Raw genomic sequence first — 18211 nt, 5'->3', positions numbered from 1 at the left:
ACTCTGCAAGACAGACTTATTCCTATACACACTCTGGGTTAATATTTGAAGGTGTTGCACCAAGAGACATCTTGGGTAGAGAACTCAGAAGGCAGACGAAGGCACATATGGACGACACTTTGGCTCCACTAGAATTGTTTCTGAGAATGATCGTATGCTCCCCTCCCATTGGCCAAAAACCATATGGGAAGCAAGGAACCAAGCCACCAGATTCAGTTGGCTTGTTCACATCTGATGTGAACTTTGGTTAAAATTATTGTTTTTTGAGAGGGAAAGTTGCATTCGATGATTTGTGGTTTCATAAAGAAGTTAAACCTAGAAGACCACTGAGCATTCAATGGTATTCTAGGTGAAAAAAAAAGAGCTTCCTAATATCATAGATCTAAAAGGATCTTGAGAAATCAGATTTTCCAGGCTGTAGGCTCACCATTCATGAGAGGTGTTTGTATGATTCCCTTAGGTCTTTGACGGAGTCCTGCTCTCTGATGTGGCGTGTTCTCCGCAGTTTGCCTCCTGTCAGGAAGCAAGTGGAGTTATCGGGTTGAGGGCTGATTTACCCTGCAGCTCCCTTATCAATCCTGCTGGGCGGCGCTAGAGTAATCCTACAATATTTCCTGGTTGTTTTTTAAACTCTCTTTCATTCTTTACTTTCTACTTGGAGTCATGATGGAGTAAGTCTTGAAAGGCAGTTTAAACTTGAAGAAAATAGAATTTGTTGTGAATCTTTGTAAATGCTTGCAGAGACACGCCATCCCGCTCAACTCTTCTCACTTGGGGCCAATGGCCTCATTGCTTCTTTTACTGGGACTTGTCTTCTCTGATCTCTTCAAAATTCCAACCTCATCTAAATCCTCTTACCCTGTTTTTTTTTTCATCTCAGATGGTGTCTGACCCTTCTTTCCCAGATTGATTAGTCACCTGAGACCTGAGTTCTTTTCTTTTTTTCTTTTCTTTCTGAGACAAGGTCTGGCTCTGTTGTCTAGGCTGCAGTGCAGTGGCATAATCCCGGCTCACTACAACCTTTGTCTCCTGGGCTCAAGCTCAGCATATTGAGCAGCTGGGACTACAGGCACATGCAACCACGCCCAGCTAAGTTTTGTATTTTTTTGTAGAGATGGGGTCTCGCCATGTTGCTATGTCGGTCTTGAACTCCTGGACTCAAGCGGTCCACCCGCCTCAGCTCCCAAAGTGCTGGGATTATAGGCGTGAGCCGCAGTGCCTGGCCCTAGTCACCTGAGTTCTGAAACTCCTGTTCTCCTCTTCCTTCCCTCAGGGACTTTGCTCCTTTACATTTCTTCTTCCCCTTGGCGTCTTTAGCTTCTACTCCTGCCTTGGCTCCTTCCCAATTGCCTCCAGCTATGCACACACTTCCTCCTGGGATGATAGGCCAAACTATCCCACTAATTTACCTCTGCTTTTTCCTATCAAGATCCTTGGCCAAAAGCCACGAAGCATTTCAGTTACGACAAAAATAATACTAACAAGAAGAAGTGATAACATGGAGCACCTGGCCGGGCGCGGTGGCTCAAGCCTGTAATCCCAGCACTTTGGGAGGCCGAGACGGGCGGATCACGAGGTCAGGAGATCGAGACCATCCTGGGTAACACGGTGAAACCCCGTCTCTACAAAAAAACTAGCCGGGCGACGTGGCGGGCGCCTGTAGTCCCAGCTACTCGGGAGGCTGAGGCCGGAGAATGGCGTGAACCCGGGAGGCAGAGCTTGCAGTGAGCTGAGATCTGAGATCGGGCCACTGCACTCCAGCCTGGGCAACAGAGCGAAACTCCATCTCAAAAAACAAACAAACAAACAAACAAACAAAAAACATGGAGCACCTACTCTGTGCCTACACTGTGTTAAGCAATTTGCATACATTGTCCTTTAGCCTCATAAAAACTCTATAAGGTCAGTACTATTATTACCATTACCATCCCCATTTTAAAAATGAGGAAATGGAGGCATAAAAGAGTTAAGCAGCTTGCACAAATCACAAAGCACACTTGTAGCAAAGACAGGATTGAAACCCAGGCAGTCTGCTCTGGTTTAAATATTTGTCCCTTCCAAAACTTATGTTGAAATTTAATCCCCAATGTGGCTGTATTGAGAGGTGGGGCTTTTAAGGAGGTGATTGGGTCCTAAGGGCTGTGTCTTCATGGATGGACTAATCCATTCATGGATTCATGGGTTATCATGAGCGGGGAACTACTGGGGTGTCTTTATATAAGCATAAGAGGAGAACCAGGTATGGTGATATCTGCCTGTAGTCCTAGCTACTTGGGAGGGTGAGGTGGGAGGATCCCTTGAACCCAGGATATTGACGCCAGCCTGGGCAACACAGCAAGACCCCCATTTCTTTAAAAAACAAAACAAAACAAAACAAAAAACACCAAAGGAAGAGAAGAGATACCTGAACTAGCATGCTTGGCCCCATTGCCACGTGATGCTCTGTGCTGCCCTGGGACTCTGCAGAGGGTCCCCATCAGCAAGAAGGCTCTCATCAGATGTGCCCCCTTGACCTTGAACACCATAGCCTTAATAACTGTAAGAAATACGTTTCCTTTCCCTATAAATTACCCAGTTTCAGGTATTCTGTTACAAGCAACAGAAGATGGGCTAAGACACAGTCTGATCTCAAAACCTGCTGTTTACACCACTATCTTGTCACTGCTTCTCTATCCCATCCTGCAATCAGCCTTCCTGGTATTCTGAACCTATATGCAGAAAGTGCACTGATCTCCTAATAGCTGCATCCATTGACATTACCAATTTCTCATTATCCTTGATCTTTCTGCAGTATCTGATACGTGGATCTTCTGTCCCCACCTTCTTTCTGACCCTTTCCACTCCTTTGGCTCTCATACTACCATACTCCTATAGTTCTTATCTACTCTCTTTGACCTTTCTTTTTCTGTATTCTTCACTAGTTCTATTTCCTTCAAATAAATATGAGCATGATCCAAGTGTTAGTCATTGAAACGTTGCCACTCTCAACACGAAGTCTCTCGGCTCACCTCATGCCTCCAGTGGTGTCATCTGCCAATGAATCTCAGTTCTATAGCCCCAACCCTGTTGTCAGTTGTGGTGCTAGACTAGAATTTACAAGTACACAATGAACTTTTCCACTAGATTATCTCACCTGCACTTCAAATTTAGTATGAATTAATACAACTGACTCACATTTCCCCCAGAGTGCTAAGATGTTGTTCTCCTCTGCCCTCCATCTCTGCTTTTGTTCAATGGTACTATGACTTGTCTTCAGATGTGTACTTCATCTCTGAAGACTTCCCCGTCATCATCATGTCAGCACTATCTAATCAAAATTATGTGTTTTTCAGTTCTTTCTTTTATGTTTCTCATATCAGTCTCCCCTATTGGTTCTCTTTTCACTGCTAGCACACTACTAGGTCCCCTTATTAGCTAATGCTTGGCCTGCAGCCTAAGCCAGTCCCCGACCTTCTTGCCTCCTGTGCTAACCCCGGTCTATACGGCTGGCTGCCAAAACGTCATCAATCTGAAACACTATTTCCATCATGCTATTATCCTCCCCATAAATCTAAAGAAGCTTCCTATGAGCAAAAACCCACACTTATTAGCCTGGCGTTTAAATGCCCTCTCTAATCTGACCACAATTCATCTTTTCAGCTCTATGTTCTCCACTCCAGGCGGGCCCTTGCTTATATCCAAACATTTTCAGCTCACTTCTGCATCCACCCCATTGCTCTCCCTGTCTGGAATGATACTCCAACTCCTTTCCACAGACTACTTACCTTTCAGGATCTAGCTTTCGTTCTTATTTCTTCAATCAATATGCTATGGCCACATTCCCCTAGAAATGATCTCCTTCCTCTGAATTCCGTAGTAATGATTGTCGATGCTATCAATTTAGTGCTTAGCATTTCCTGCCTGTATTTTCATGTGATATGTATTTCTTCCCCAACTATATTTTTAAACAGGAGGAGCTGTTACAGTCTGGGCACTATATGAGGTACTTTAAAGTCACCTTATTTTAACAATAATCTTGAGAAGTCAGTATTTTATCTGTATTTTACCACCCTGAGGCCAATGATCCATTTTCTCCCTCCTTGTATACTCTAGGATACCCAGCACAGCTCTTGAATATAGTCAGTGCTAAAAAATTTTGCTGATTGAAAGATATGCTGCCCCAAAATAAGCATATCCAAACATGATAACCCATTCATAAAATTAGAAGACAAATTATGAAGGGAAACCTTATTGTCACATTGAAAAGGAAAAGCATTAACGTCAGTAACTGTAAAGGTAAAAAACTGAAAAGAATTTTAATGTAAATTTATTTATTCATTTATATAAATGTTAAAAAAAAAAGATTCAAAATTCAAAAGGTTCAAAAGAGCATTGTCTTAGGTTTGGTTCCGGAGGGAAACAGAATGGAGATTTGCATGTAGGAAGTTTACTGGGGAGAGCCCTGGGTATCTCCATCAGAGAGGGTGTGAAGGAAATTGAGCTGGGCAGAAGGAAAAGCTGAACTGTGATGCAATGAAAAATAAAGGCTTCAGTTGACAGTACAGTCTGTGACCTGTGAGGAGTCCTAGAGCTGAGATAGTACTTCAGATTTGTCCTGTCCTGAGGCAAGGGGACCAGACTTTATAATGCCTTCTCCCCATCAGCTTCATTAGGGCAGGCTGACCTGGCCAGCTGAGGCCAATTCCCAGGGAGGCACTCAGCTGAGAACCTGACACTTGTGGCAGGTGGGGAAATGAGTGCCTTTGATCTGAAGCAGGTGATGGCTCACCACAGCATCTGCTCCTGTTACACAGTGAATCATCTGCTTCCTACCCATGTGCCCCAGGCACAAAATTGCCCCCCTGAGCAGTAACTGGTGTCATCACTTTCTTTTGTATTTTTCTAGAAATATTCTATGATATTTAAGAAAACACATATAGATAGTATTTTCCTCCTTTTTACACAAATAGTAGCAGACTCTACATATTGTTCTGATTCTTGTTCTTTTCATTTAGAATACTTTAGTTTTCAGTCATGTCAATTTTTTAAGGAATGTTCTTCATTTTAAAATACTTTTTATAGGGCTGCATTGTATGTGGATGTATAACAATTTCATTAACCCATTCCCTATTGGTAAATATTTAGGTTGTTTCTAATCACTTGCTCTTACACTGCTGTAATAAATAACATTGTATTTGCTTATTTCATCCCTGTGAGGGCATATATGTAGAATACATTCCTAGAAGTGAAATTGATAATCCACCAGGTACATACACCTGTAATTTTGAATTTGATGCCTATGGCTAAATTGCTTTCCATGCGGTCTAGCAATGTAGAGTGCTTGTTTCCTTGGAGCTTCACCAACACAGTGCATGATGAAATGGTTTCACCTTTGCGTATCTGATAGGTAAAACAATGACAAATCAGTACAATTTTAATTTGCATTTATTTATTTCATTTCTATAACATTATATGACTTAGTATTCTTAGTATTCTATTCTTAGCATAAGCTAGAACTGTCAGAAGCATTTTACAAATACCAACAAATATCTACTCATTTAATCTTCAGAAATACCCAAAGAGATAGCTTCTACTACTTACTGTCCTCAATTTATTGATGTGAAAACTGAAGCACACCAAAGTTAAGTAACTTGTACATGGTCAAAGAATTAGTAAGAAGATGTGGAAGCAGGATTAGGACCAGGGCTAGAAAGACTGGCTCTAGACTTCATGCTCTTATTGTGAGTAAGGTTGAACTTCTTAATTTAATTAATTAATTAATTAACTTAGAGACAGGGTCTATGTGACCTGGGCTGGTCTTGAACTCCTGGCCTCAACCTCTTGCACTTGTCCTGCCTCAGCCTCCTGAGTCTCTGGGATTACAGGTGTGAGCCACCACACTCAGCTCTGAATATCTTTTCATGTGAGTTATTTGAATTTTTTTCCCTGCAAAGTCTCTTTATAGCCTTATTGTGTCTTTTAAAAAATTGATTTGTGAACTTTTTATTTGTTAGGAAAATTAGCTCTTTTGCCTACTCTTCCAAGGTTTTTTTTGTTTTTTTCTTTTTTTTGTTTTTGAAACAGGGTCTTGCTCTGTTGCCCAGGCTAGAGGGCAGTGGCATGATCAGAGCTCCCGGACCTCCTGGCTCAAGTGATCCGGTGGCCTTGACCTCCCCAGTAGCTGGGACTGTAGGCGTGCCACCAGACCTAGCTAAATTTTTCTATTTTTTTGTAGAGACAGATTCTTGCTATGTTGCCCAGGCTGATCTTGACTTCCCAGGCTCAACTGATCCTCTTGCTTCAGCCTTCCAAAGTGCTGGGATTACAGGTTAGAGCCACTGTGCCTGGCCATAGCTGCTGCTGCTTCTTTTTATTTTTACATTTAAATCTTTGATGCATTTTGAATTTATCCTAGTGTAAGGTAAGTGGTTTGAATCTAGGCCTAATTTTTTTTTAGTTGGCTTACCAGTTGTTTAAATGACATTTACTTTTCTCTCTGCCCCATGGATTTTAGATGCCACTCTTATATGAAATTTCTTTATGTATTAGTCTCTGTTTCTGAATTTCTTTTTCTTTTTTTGAGACAGCGTCTAGCTCTGTCACACAGGCTGGAGTGCAGTGGCGCAATCTCTACTCCCTGCAAGCTTGGCCTCCCAGGTTCATGCCATTCTCCTGCCTCAGCCTCCCGAGTAGCTGGGACTACAGGCACCCGCCACCATGCCCTGCTAAGTTTTTTTGTATTTTTAGTAGGGACGGGGTTTCACCGTGTTAGCCAGGATGGTCCCAATCTCCTGACCTCGTGATCTGCCCACCTCGGCCCCCAGAGTGCTGGGATTACAGGCATGAGCCACCACGCCCAGCCTTCTGTTTCTGAATTTCTATCAGTTTGATTCAACTGTTTATATATGACATAATGTTTCCATTATTACAATTTTGGCTTTATGTGTCTCATAGGGCTGGTTGCACCTCACTATTCTTTGTGTTGTTGGTTTTTTTCTCCCAGAATTTTCCTGGATATTTTTGCTTGTTCATTTTTCCAATTGAACTTCATAAAATTCATTTATTCTTTATTTTCCCTCCCTCAAATTATATTATAATCATATTAAATTTATTAATTAATTTAGGGAAAATTGATATCTTTATGATGCTCAATTTCTATCAAAGAACAAGTTATACATTATTATTAGTTCAAAATTTTACTTGTTTTACTTAAGATAATTTTCAAGTTCTAGTCATAGAGATTTTATACATTTATTTTTAATTTTACTACTAATTATTTTGTATTTAAATCAAAATTGTAAATGGGATCTTTACTTCCATTATATTTTATACCTAGTTCTTATTTGTTTTCCAAAGATTGTTAATTTCTGTATATTAGTTTTATGTCTGATACTTTCACTCAATCCTCTTATTTTTGTAGCTAATTTTCAGTTGATTAGCTTGTGTTTTCTAGGCATAATTTATATCATCTCTATTTAGTTTTATCTTTTCCTGCATAGTTTTTATACATATAGTTTATTTTGAATCTCTAATTTTTTGTCTAATACCTACAAAAAAGTTAGATAATAATGATGATAATGAAAACATTTGTTTTATTTCTAAATTTAATGAGTATGATTTTAGCATTTCTTCACCAGTCTAATGATAGAAGAAGTATTTCAGCAACTAAAGGTTCAGCTATTTTTAGTTGATGAAGATTCTTTAAAGTCACAAATGGACTTTGAAACCTATCACATGCATTTTCAGAAAAGCTGAAGGTGTTTATATCATTTTTCTCCTGCTTAGATCTATTTGTATAGTGAATTAATATAAATAGCTTTCCTAATGCTGAAAATTCTTACATTACTGGAAAAATCTTAATTGACCAGTATGTAGTTTTCTTTTAATGGGGTGCTTCGGTCTGCTGATATTTTATTTAGAGTATTTTGCATTGATAATCATAAGAGAGATTTGCCTGTGCCATTTTTTATTTGAAATTTTTGTTGAATGTTGGTATTAATTGTTGCTTCATAAAGAAAACATGACTATTTTTCTTCTTTTCCTATGCTACAGAATTATTCGCTCTTTGAGGATTTGTCAGAAATTCCCACAAAACCATTTGGTCCTTTGTGTGTGTGCTTTCATTAGGGGGAGGAGACTGCAGGGGAGCTTTATGAAATGGCTTTCTATTTTTTTCTATTTAATTAATATGTTCATTTATTTTATCTATACTTGGGTCTGTGTTGGTAAATTATATTTACCTAGAAAGTTATCTATTTTATCTGAATTTTTAAACAACTGAAATTGAGCAAAGTTATACTTTTTAATGAGATTCCCTTTACCTTTCAAATATAATGTCTTCTTCCTCATTATTTTTTATTTTGCGTATTTGTGCTTCCTCCTATTTTCTTAATTACATTTGTTATGGGCCATGTATTTTTCAAACAATACTGTATTTCTCTTTTTGAGACAGAGTTTCGCTTTCGGTTAGTTCGGTAATGGGAGCGCATGGCAACGCCACGCACCTCCTCTCTGCCCAGATTCAAGTGATTCTCTCCTGGTTCCCGAGGAAGGGATTACATGCCTGCGGCCACAATTTTGTATTTTAGTAGTGACGGGTTTCTACTCATTGGTCAGGCTGGTCTCAACCCCATCTCGGCAGGATCACCACCCAGCCTCCTCCTCCCATGCTGGGATTCATAGGTGCGGAACCATTAAAACGCCCGCTCGTATTTCGGTTATTTATTATTCATTTGTGTCTCCCTGGTCACTACTTCATCATCTGTACGATCACTTGTCTCTGCTTTGTTTTATTCTCTCAGTGTCTTTTCAAAATTCTGCTTATTTTGCCAATGAACTTGTTTTCATTCTTTTTCCGTTAATATAAGTATTGAAATCTCTGCATTTTTCCCAAGTATTGCTTTAGTCAGTCACACAGATTCTGACATGTAGTATTTTTATTCTTATTATTTTCAAAGTGTTCTAAAATTCGTTTTGGAGTTTCTCTTTGTTGCAATAGTTAAGACACAGTGTGTAGATTTCCAGCTAGTAGGGCTTTTAGTTTTCTGGTATTGTTATTAATTTCTGGTCAGTGGTTATACCATTTCTACCTTTGGAACAGTTTTTCTTTATGATCTAATTATTTTTTGTGAAAAATACTCTTTAGATTCTTGAAAAGTAGAAATATTCTCTGCTTCCAGGATACAGATTTTGATATTAATATTTATTGTTTTATCCACTTATTTAGTCATTGCCTGAGAGAAATGAATTAAAGTTTCTTCTTTATGTATTTCTGCCTTTTTCTCCTTAAATTCCTGAAGTTTCTGATTTATGAAAGTTGCTACCAAGTTGCTTGCTTCATAGATATTCATACTTATTACAATTTTCTTATGCACCTTTAATATTATAAAGTACCTTCTGTGTCTTGTTTATAGCTTTTGGTCCCAAATTATACATTTTCTGATATTCAGTTTGTGACCTTTGCTTTCTTTTTGTTTGCATTGCTCTGATGTTCTCCTTTCATTTTCATTTTCAATCTGCCTGAATTACTTTTATTTTTTATTATTATTATTTTTTTGAGACAGGTTCTCACTGTCACCCAGGCTGGAGTGCAGTGATGCAATCCACTGCAGCCTCCACCTCCTGGGCTTAAGAGATCCTCCCACCTCAACCTCCCGAGCAGCTGGGAGTACAGGGATGTGCCACCACTACTGGCTAATTTCTTCTTTCTTTAGTAAGTGATGATACCAGCCATTTAGTCCATCCCTAAAGAACTGAGGGTCTTGGGAATTTAACCATATCAATGGAGTTTTTTACATTATTGACTGAAGAAAAATGGACTTTTTAACACATTTTTTATGATTAGGAAACAAGAGTTCAGAAGAAGCCAAATTAGGACTGTAAGGTGGATGCCTAATGATTTTCCATCTAAACTCTCACAAAATTGCCCTTGTTTGATGAGAGGAAGGAGCAGGAACATTGTTGTGGTGGAGAAGGACTCTCTGGTGTAGCTTTCTTGGGCATTTTTCTGCTAAAGTTTTGGCTAATTTTCTCAAAACACTCTCATAATAAGCAGGTGTTATTGCTCTTTGGCCCTATAGAACATCGATAAGCAAAACGCCTTGAGCATCCCTCAAAATTGTTGCCATGACCTTTGCTTTTGACCAGTTTGCATTTGCTTTGCCTGGACCACTTCCACCTCTTGGTAGCCATTGCTGTGATTGTGCTTTGTCTTCAGGATCATACTGGTAAATCCGTGTTCCATCTCCTGTTAAATTATTTGAAGAAATGCTTAAGGATCTTGATCCCACCTGTTTAAAATTTTCATTGAAAGCTCTGCACTTGTCTGCAGCTAATCTAAGTACGATAATTTTGGCACCCATCAAGTGGAAACTGTGCTGAAGTTTAATTTTCCGGTTAGTTGTGTAAACTGAACCAATTGAGATGTCTATGGTGTTGGCTGCTGTTTCTGCTGTTAATCTTTGGTCTTCTTGATTTAAGGCATGAACAAGATGAATTTTTTTTTTTCTCATAAATTGATGTGGATGGTCTGCTGCTGCAGGCTTCATCTTCAATATGATCTCATCTCTTCTTAAAATGATCACTTGTAAACTGCTGATTTTGGTGGTGGTGGTGGGGGGTATTGTCCCCGTGAGCTTTTCATAAAGCATCAGTGATTTCACCATTCTTCCAGCCCAGCTTCACCATAAATTTGATGTTTGTTCTTGCTTCAGTTTTAGCAGAATACATGTTGTTCTGACAGGGGCTGTTTTCAAATTGATGTCTTATCCTTCTTAGTACCTCAAACTAGATCCTCTTCAGACATGTTATAACAAGTTAGTACAAGTTTATTTTGGTGCAAAAAATGTTTGAATCCATGCATAGTGTTTTTTTATTTTTTTTGTTTTTGAGACAGAGTCTTGCTCTGTCACCCAGGCTGGTATGCAGTGGCACAATCTCGATTTACTGCAACCTCCGCCTCCTGGGTTCAAGCAATTCTCATGCCTCAGACACCTGAGTAGCTGGGATTACAGGTGTGTGCCACCTCCCCTGACTAATTTTTGTATTTTTAGTAGGGATGGGGTTTCGTCATGATGGCCGGGGTGGTCTCGAAATCTTGGTCTCAAGTGATCCTCCCACCTCAGCCTCCCAAAGTGCTGGGATTACAGGTGTGAGCCACGATGGTCTGCCCATACATAGTATTTTTATAATATGCATTTTCCATAAGCATTTGAAGACCCCTCATAGATTGTATAGTTTGATCCCAATATCAATATCCGTATCTTTAATCATACCTATATAACTACATCAAACTGGAAGATGTGTATACAATATTAGTAGTTGTTATACCTAGGTGGTAGTATTGTAGATGGTTTTAACTTTCTTCTTTGTGCTTTTCTATATTTTCTGAAGTTTTAATATTCACATGTATCATTTTTATAATCTCAGAAAACAATGTGTTTTTCTAAAAATGAAACAATTTTTAAAGGCTCTAATTATTTGACACTAAAATCCTGGCATCAATTAAGGACGGGACTCCCAGCTGGACACGGTTGCTCACACCTGTAATCCCAGCACTTTGTGAGGCCGAGGTGGGTAGATCACCTGAGGTCAGGAATTTGAGACCAGCCTGGCCGACATTGTGAAACTCTGTACTAAAAGTACAAAAATTAGCCGGGTGTGGTGGTGTGTGCCTGTAATCCCAGCTACTCGGGAGGCTGAGGCGGGAGAATTGCTTGAACCCAGAAGGCGGAGGTTGCAGTGAGCCGAAATTACGCCATTGCACTCCAGCCTGGGTGACAAAAGCGAAACTCCATTAAAAAAAAAAAAAAAAAAGATAGGACTGCTTATTACCTACCATTCTTCCCAGTGCTCTGGCAGAGGTCTACAAGATACATGGTTTTCCTTGAGTGGAATCCTGAAGACTTTGACACCTGAAGGAAACCCAGTCACTGTCCTTGCTCCTCCTGAGGCTGGGCCTCACTCCCTGGAATGGGGTGCAATGGCTCTTTCCTCTCCTAGGTTCTGCCTGTTCTCTTGCAGGCATACAGCCTCATTTTACCTGCAGGTTTCTGTAGCTGCTCATTTCCAAGAATTCCTCACAGAATAGTTCCCAGAAGAATGAGAAGTTCTTTTTCTTCCTTTTATTCGCTCACTAGTCTTTGTTTACTTGGGAGACATGAACATTCCTCTGACTAAAAATCCTCACAATTTGCTTTTCTACTCTTTCAATGGGTAATTTAACAGTCTCATTAGTGTTTTTATGTGTGGATTTTACTAGAATTCCTCTGAGTTTTTGTTGTTCTTTTACTAGTTGCTGTCGAGACATAAGCTATCATTATAAAGCCTCTTAAGAAATTAAACCTATTTCTCTGCAACAATCTCCTGAAGAACTCCCTCAATTTGTGTTTTACATCTCAGGCAGGACTTGTCTTTGATTAAATTCTTCATTTGTCAGTTTCTGAAGCTGAAATGAAATTCATTGGAATGAAATTTCAAATTTTGAGAGGGGCGTGAAAGCACTCACAGTATTCATTTATTTGCTGGTTTGCTTTTTGCTCTTGTTTTGGTTTTGTTGTTGTTTTTAAAGATCTAGCTATTTCCATATAGGTTTGGGCAATTATGTAACCTGTAAAGGAAAAGTATTGTCTGAAAAAGAAACTTGACAAAACAAAATGAACATCCTCAAACCATTAGTCTCCACATCTCTCAGTATAATTGGGCATTGAGTTGACATTCAGAGAAAAAACCTGTAATTTTGTTGAAAATTTATTATACTCCTTCCTCTTGTGAAATTTCTATATCCAATTCTCCTGTAAATTCTTAGAGCAAGCACTGTATTGATTAAGTTTTTATATAAAATCTACTGCTAGACTGAGATGAAACTGGCCCAGCTGAGAAAACCAAGTACTTCCTTCTGTTTTGTCTTCTAACCAGGACCAGATCCCGAGAAAGAAAATAAAACAAATAGGCACATGGTGTAACTGTCTCTCCTCCTATTTTGACCCTTGCCTGGGGTCCCCACAAATAAACCTGAAGCATCTGTGATGCCCTGGATGACACCCTAAAGAAAGCACTGCCCACAGGTTTGGCTGACAGATATATTTTGTGTAGCCTGTACACAGTTAATAATGGGTAAATGTCACATCAAAACTCAATTATCCAGAATCTCTTAGAAAATGTAAAGATTTGGCCTGGTGACAGTGACAAGAACTCAGAGTGCAGAACAGCAGTTTACCCTTGAGGCTGAGCATGGACTTTGCCACAGTCCCCATCACTCCTTCTTGTTTTATACCTGTTTCCTTTATACTCACTCATTTATAAAACTTTCATTATCCATGTAGGCATTTGGTCTGTGTCCTCTGCCTTAATACAGAAATTGATTAAGACTTAACTTTAAATTTGTAGTTGTAAAATTTTAGCATTTAGTAAAATCATCTGAGGAGTTTGTTAAAACAGATGGCTAGGCTTAACCCCTAGAATTTCTGATTCAGTAGGTCTCAGACAAGGCCTGAGAATTTCCATTTAAAACAAGTTCTTAGATAATGCAGTTACTGCTAGTCCAAGGACCACACTTTGAAGATCGCTGCTTTAAGGTCTTACTCCTCTGAAGGATATCATATGTTCATTCATTGATATATACAATATTTATTACAATGTGCTTTACTCTATATTGAAGATTCAACAGTGATCAAATACATATGGTTCTTGTCTTGATAATCAGGCAGAGTTACACAATTTTGTTTATTTGGTACATAGATAGAGAGTCATGGCTGTGACAGTGATGTGAAGAGAATTCAGGCATGGCTTCCTTGAGGAATGACATCATGCTAAGCTAGGAAGGATAAGGGAGGAGAGGGGAGCTTACCAGGTTGTAGGAAGAGCATGTGTGAAGCTAGGCAAAGCTGCCTCCAGATCTAAATTCAAGAATCTCTGATGAGATTTCAGAGACTGAGGTCTTTCAGGTTGGGGAGCTTCCTGGTCTTTATTCCAAGAAACCAGCGCCTATTCTGATGACCTCTGAGAGGCTGATTGTTTCCAAAGCAGCAGGAGAGAAGGAACCACCAATACTGGTGAGGGGATCCAACAGCCCTAATGAAGTGGGCTGCATGGGGGAGCAGCGGCAACGTTATTTTGAAATCTTCCTGTTCTGGGGAAAATCCCAGCGGTATGTTGGCAACTCATCTGAATTTCTCTCTACTTTAGTTTCTGGGCTGCTGAGCATTGCTTGGGGTGGTGGTGGGCGGTAGCGGGGGTGGTGCGGGGAGGAAAAAAAGATACCAAATTGGCAGATCATTGACATTTCAGGTTCAGTTCAACTGCGTCTCTTCCCTGCTCATTGGGCCTTTTCTTCTTCACTGAAGCTAGCTGGTAACCTCCCACATCATCTGTAGATTCACTTTTCTTACAATCTGAAATCTGTTACTTTTCTTTATTTACCCCCTAATTCTTTTTCTTCTTATTTTCAGGGTCTGAATGTAAAAACCTTGGTTTTTGTTTGCTCTCTGATTTTTCTTTTTCTTTTTTTGTAGCAATCTATAAACAAAAGTACTTCCTATTTTTAAAAGGTCTTCATTTCCTCTCAGATTTCTTCATTTATATTTTCTATTTACGCACATCATAAATTCACTTGGAAATAAGAATAACTAATTCACTCCTCTAAGCCTTTGTTTTACTCTTTCTACTGAGAAAATTGGATATTTGAAACATTACCAACCACTGTTGGCTTTTTTTTTTTTTTTTTTTTTGAGGCAGAGTGTCGTTCTGTTGCCCAGGCTGGAGTGCAGTGGTGCAATCTCAGCTCACTGCATCCTCTGCCTCCCGGGTTCCAGTGATTCTCCTGCCTCAGCCACCCGAATAGCTGGGATTACAGGCACCCGCCACCATGCCTGGCTAATTTTTTTGTATTTTCAGGAGAGATGGGGTTTCACCCTGTTGGCCAGGCTGGCCTCGAACTCCTGGCCTCAAGTGATCCACCCGCCTTGGCCTCCCAAGGTGCTGGGATTATAGGCACGAGCCACCATGCCGGGCTTTTTTTTTTTTTTTTTTTTTTTTTTTAAGAGATGCAGTCTTGCTGTGTTGCCTAAGCTAGAGTGCAGTAGTTATTCACAGGTGCAATAAAGCATTGAGCTCCTGGGCTCAAGCAATCCTCCCACCTCAGCCTCCTGAGTGCTGGAACTACAGGTGCACACAACCACTCTGTTTGTTGACTATTTTTTTAAATTTTATTTTAAATTTTAGTTTCAGGGGGTACATCGGCCTGTTTATTCCACGAGTATATTGCATAATGGTGAGGATTGGGCTTCTAGCGTAACCATAACCCAAATATTGAACATTGTGCCTAATAGGTAATTTTTCAACCCTCACACTTTTCCCACCTTCTCCCCTTTGGGGGATGGAAATAATAGACACCTGTTAAATATTTTAAAAACTGATTTATTTACTCCGCTTCATTACTTCTCATAGATTGTTTTATGTCTTCATTTTCTAATACAGTAGCAGTATGACTGTCCTTTGAGGTTTCCTTTAGTTCTGAAATATTATGATTACACAGAATGTTCTCCTTCATATGAACGTTGATTGAATTCTCAGCTTTTAATAAATTAATTTTCGTCTTTTTCATAGCATCACCAAAAAAAAGATCATGTCTTTCACTTTACATTTACAACCTCTCTCCTACCTTGTAAGTTAACTATATTAATACTATTAGCCAACTTTCTTTTATGTAATTGTATTCTACACTCTTTAGATGAATACCTAAAAATATGTCCTTTCTTAAAAGATGTATCTTACACTTCAAATATTTAACTTTGGAGGCTTTTTTCTTTCCATCCAGGTTTTGCTCAAGACAGTGGACTTCTGCCATCTTTCTTGTGTGCAGAAAGCGTAGCAGAGTCTTAAATAACTTTCTTTGCACATTTCTTCTGGGAGTACATGTATTTTACCAATCTGACCATGTGTCCTTCCCAGTTTCTATCTATGTGCTCTAGTTTTAATACGGAGCTTATGGATCTTTCAGTGTCTGACTGCCTCACCCAGGAGTAAGTCCCTGAGCTTCCTCTTTTCCTAGTATGTGGTTGAAGGAGGTCCTAATCCCCATTCCTAGTTCCCTTGTATCAAGTACATGGTTCTCAGTCTCCTATCTCAAATATAACACTTGCCTTTTTCTTTTCTCATGGCCTGATAGCATGGGCAGTTTTGAACTTCCTTAACCTATTTGTAATTATTATTTTCTGTTGGAGTAATTTTTATTTATTCAGATAAGATTTCTTTTGACCTAACCCTTTTCTCTTTGACTCCTTGGGTTCTTTGGCTTTATTGAGGGTACTGTGTTCTTCTCTTCTTTCATGTTGGAATTTTTTTTGTCATCTGCCTTATTATTTTCATTTTCTTTGATATTTTTCTCAATGCTGTTACATTTTCTTCTTCCTCTAAGGATTTCAGGTGGAGAGGCATCATTATTCTCTGATTACTTGTGATGTATACATATACTTTTAAATTTTGTTAGTAGTAATCTTTATGTCAAACATGTTTTGACTGATATTTCTTGAATTGTCAAAAACAAGAAAAGGATAAAGACTTTTGATTCTTTTCTACACAGGCTAAGGACTCTAGCAAATCTTTATTTCCTCTAATTTTTTTTCTAGCACATTCTAGTGTTTGTTATAAAATCCAAACTTTTTCATTCAGATCATTTTCAAATCGCTATTAATTGATATTGGATTTTCTCCTTCAACTTCTATTTTTGAAATATGTTTAGTTATGTAGCCATGTTATGACAACTATATTTATGTAATCTTTTGCTCACTTTCAATGCCAGCTATCAAGACTTATACAACCCTGAATTAAGTATTTTTGTTTCTTTCTAGATCAACTCAAATATGCATTTAATTTTATCAGAGTTCAGTTAAAATATCTGAGATTCTCTGTTTATTTCTCCTAAGAAAACTTGGAAATGAATAGATTTGGGGGGGATACAATTTTTCTCCCTTCAAAACTACTAAGTAAAAAGAGCACAGATATATTTAACATGGGGTTAGTTAACTATATAGTGGCCTATCAACTACAAAAAAGAAAATACTGTGACAATATTTTTAAAAAAGAAAACCAAAAATCTGTCTGTCCGTCATATTGAAAAATCTCCACATTATAACCTTGATGAGATGAAAACATCAATATGTTACATATCCATGTTAATAACAATACTGTGCACAAGGGTCAAGAGATGGAAGCAACCCCAGTGTCCATTGCTGGATGAGTGAATGAATCAGATGTGGTGTAAACACGCAGCAGAATATTATTCAGCCTTAAAGGAAGGAAATCCTGACATGCTACACCATGGATGAACCTTGAGGACATTATGCCGAATGAAAGATGCCAGTCACAAAAAGACAAATACTGTATGATTCCACTTATATAAGGTACTAGAGTAGTCAAATTCATAAAAATATGAAGTAGAATGATGGTGTCCTAGGTCTGAGGGGAGGGGGAATAGGAAGTTGTTGTTTAATGGATACAGTTCCAGTTTTATAAGATGAAAAAATTCTGAAGACTGGTTATACAGCAATGTGAATATACTTAACACTACTGAACTGTACACTTAGAAATAGTTAACTTAAATTTGATTCTTTTTTTACCACAATAAAAATTATGGTTCAGAGTATGCAAATTTAGGAGTCAAAAATGGGCTATAAAATTTTAAGCTGGTGCTGGAACAACTGGACGTCCACATGCAAAAAACAAACAAACAAAAAAGAATCTAGACCCTAAACCATAAAACTCATAGAAGATAACATGGGAAAATCTAAAGGACCCCAGGTTTGGCGTGACTCTGTAGTTGCGACATTAAAGGCACAATCCATGAAAAAAAGAATCAGTAAGCTGGTCTTACTTAAAATTAAGCATTTATGCTTTGGAAAAGACACTGTCATGAGAATGAAAACACGAGCCACAGAATGAGAGAAAATACTTGGAAAAGACATATCAAATATAGGACTATTATCCAAAATATACAAAGAACTCTTAAAACTCAACGATAAAGGCAGGCACAGTGGCTCATGCCTGTAATCCCAGTACTTTGGGAGGTCACATGGGCTGATTGCGTGAGCCCAGGAGTTTGAGACCAGCCTGGCCAACATGCCAAAACCCCGTCTGTACTAAAAATACAAATATTAGCCTGGTGTGGTAGTGCAAGTAGTAGTCCCCAGCTACCAGGGAGGCAGAGGTGGGAGAGTTGCTTGAGCCCAGGAAGCTG

The sequence above is a fragment of the Papio anubis genome, chromosome 10 (genome assembly GCF_008728515.1).
Source record: "Papio anubis isolate 15944 chromosome 10, Panubis1.0, whole genome shotgun sequence".
Lineage (NCBI taxonomy): Eukaryota > Metazoa > Chordata > Mammalia > Primates > Cercopithecidae > Papio > Papio anubis.
This window is presented reverse-complemented; position numbering follows the sequence as displayed.